The sequence below is a fragment of the Hordeum vulgare genome, unplaced genomic scaffold, assembly GCF_904849725.1.
Source record: "Hordeum vulgare subsp. vulgare unplaced genomic scaffold, MorexV3_pseudomolecules_assembly, whole genome shotgun sequence".
Taxonomy (NCBI): Eukaryota; Viridiplantae; Streptophyta; class Magnoliopsida; order Poales; family Poaceae; genus Hordeum; species Hordeum vulgare.
Window position 1 is genome coordinate 114,416 of NW_025422542.1, and position 3,085 is coordinate 117,500.

General features: G+C 36.5%; 2 non-coding genes across 2 annotated transcripts; one reads left to right on the plus strand and one right to left on the minus strand.

Moving 5' to 3' along the window:
* The first annotated feature begins 2,612 nt into the window (after nt 1-2,612).
* On the plus strand, nt 2,613-2,686 carry TRNAT-UGU. Its single transcript has one exon. It is a non-coding gene; the product is annotated as a tRNA-Thr (tRNA).
* Nucleotides 2,687-2,958: 272 nt separating this feature from the next.
* Nucleotides 2,959-3,032, minus strand: TRNAR-ACG. Its single transcript has one exon. It is a non-coding gene; the product is annotated as a tRNA-Arg (tRNA).
* Between the last annotated feature and the right edge of the window lie 53 nt (nt 3,033-3,085).

Below are 3,085 nucleotides of genomic sequence, written 5' to 3' on the forward strand. Positions count from 1 at the left end.
AATTTACTGCTTCTTCTCCGCTAATAAAACCTACTCCTTCAACTCGCTCTAAAAAAAATGGGATTCTGTGTAATAAGTTGTTGATATTCAACAACTCCGCGTAAAAAATAATCACAGAAATCTAAACATTTATCGATCCATCCATAAGGTAGATCGGCGGCTACTCCTCCGATGCGGAAGTAATTGTGCATCATTCGCATACCTGTAGCAGCTTCAAATAGATCATATATTAATTCTCTCTCTCTAAAAATGTAGAAAAAAGGAGTCTGTGCGCCGAGATCCGCCATAAAAGGTCCAAGCCATAGCAAGTGAGAAGCTATACGGCTTAACTCTAACATAATTACCCTAATATAGCTGGCTCTTTGTGGTATTTGAATATTCTCCAAGAATTCTGGTGCATTTACTGTTATTGCTTCTGTAAACATAGTAGCTAAATAATCCCACCTTGTTACATAAGGTAAGTATTGTATAATCGTTCGGTTTTCCGCGATTTTTTCCATTCCTCTGTGTAAATACCCTAATATGGGTTCACAATCAATAACATCCTCACCATCAAGAGTAACGATCAGTCGAAGAACACCATGCATTGATGGGTGTTGAGGGCCCATATTGACTATCATGAGATCTTTTTTTGTAAGCGGTAGACTCATATCCTTTCTTCCCTTAATTCATTATTCCATGAAATGGATTATTCCATGAATTCCTCAAAGTGAGGCTCATCAAAATGAAAAATCTAAGACTACTATAAAGACTACTAAAAAAATAATAAAACAAGAAAAAAATTTGAAGGATTAAATTACTGCTCCCGAATATTCAACTGACCGATTAATTTCTATAACGTACTCTATTTTTCTTTGCCAAATAAGCCAGCAAAACGTCGACGTTTTCCCAAAAGTCTTCGTAGACCTCTTTCCGATGAAAAATCTTTTTTGTGTAATTCCAAATGTGAAGCAAGTCTCCGTATCTTATTGGTGAAACTGAATACTTGAAATTCAACAGAACCCCTGTTTTCTTCTTTTTCTTCTTTAACCATAAATCCTAAAATTTTTCTACCTCCTTTCTTTTTCATGTATTTTTCTGATCAGGAAAAATAAAAAATTATGTCAGTTATTTTGAAGTTATTCTAATCTCGTACACACACAAATTTGCAATTATTCATCTACTACTGGAATTTGGATTTTTTTTATCGATGCAAATTGGATTTGGATAGAAGGGTACATTCTTTCTACTATTTTAGATAGAAGAAATGTTTCTTCTATCTAAATATAGTAGAAAGAATTTTGCTGATTTATTTATTGCTATATGCAATTTATGGAATTGATACACCATTTAATTGATATCATTAGCAAATGAAACACAGCATAGGCATCCATCTTTTGGCTCGAGAATTTCACGGGATAGAGATATGGTATAAGAATAGACTATTAAGTACTCTAAATGAATTGTGGATACATCTGTATCCTTAACATACTGAAACGATTGCCATTATTCGTATCAAACCAATAGCGATTCATACAAGCTAAATCTTCTAATCAATGGTGGGCCAATAATGAATTTTTTTGCATATGTATTAAGACGCTTGGCCTGATTTCGAAATTGTCCAGAGTTTTATATGTTGTTTTCATTGCAAAATGATGGGTCTCCTTCCATAACTTTCCAATTACGAGTACGAGAATTGAAAGACATAAATATTCTAAATTCTCTACGGCGTCTAGTAGATAGATAGAATATTTTCAGGAACAAGAAAATCAGAAGAATCTTTCTCTCTATTCACTATCATTCCGCGTCTTCGACTTCTATTAGTTTCTTTTCTTCTTTAATGCAATAGCTATAGTTTGATATAAGAATCCATTTCTCAAAGTAATGGAAACCATTCTCTTATAGGAAATGGTTCGAAATCGCTATTCCACCTTTTAGGTATCGTGAAAAGTGATACCTGTGAAGATCGTGCATTTCAGTCAAATTCAGATCCGTTTTTCGAGTCCATGATATAATATAACCAAATTGGATAGATCTTCCACCTGTTTAGCTAAGAAAGAATAGATACAGAGGTGATAATAGATCGATATGAAGATCATGAGCTGCCCCATAATGAAACCGCCAGTAGTCGCAAATATCTCCTTCTTCCCTAATCCAAGATTGGAGAAAGAAGATCTAAGAGGGACCTATGGAGAATGTAGTCAGAAATCCATAATAAGAGTCTGACCACAACGACCGAATTAATTATCCTCATCGAGAAACTTAGACTACTAAATAGAAAAGATTTGAAAATCATGGCATGGGTCTCCTTTTTTTCTTTCTTTAGAGTTTTCTATATGCACAATTTCTCGATGTTTCGATGAGAATTTCTTGACTTTCCATATATAGAAAGAGATAGACTATAAATGACATCTCTTATGTCAATAAGACCAAAGGGATGGATATTAAATGATAGGAAGTGCTAGGAAGTGAAATAGAATGAAATAGAGCCACTTTGGGCTTCCCTATGAAATGAGGCATGGAACGGAGCCACTACGAAAGAAATTATGGGAGTTACGAAAGAAGCTTCGGACTCATATTGTTCATGGGTTGAGAGCGGGAGTTGAACTCTAGGAGGTCGAATCCCCCCTTGTTCCTCAGTAGCTCAGTGGTAGAGCGGTCGGGCTGTATAACTGACTGGTCGTAGGTTCGAATCCTACTTGGGGAGATTTTATTCATTCTTTAATGTAAGAATTTTAATGTAAGAATAAAGAATTGAATTAAGGCTTGCTTTGACCCTTAGGGAGTAGGTAACCCGTTCGCTATCCTTGTTTCTATTTCTATTGCATTCTATCTCATCGTATCACATTCTGTTCTACGATTCCACTTCGACAAAAGGAAAGAGCATACCTAAGTTCAATAGCTTTACGTCCGCTATCCCGATCATGATTTTCCTACCCTCAGGGGGAAAGTAAAGGCCCTTCCCCCTTTGGAAGGCTGTGGGCGAGGAGGGATTCGAACCCCCGACACCGTGGTTCGTAGCCACGTGCTCTAATCCTCTGAGCTACAGGCCCAGCTGTCTCCACTGGATCTCTTCCCGGGGGTACCCCTTCATTTCAGGTTAAGA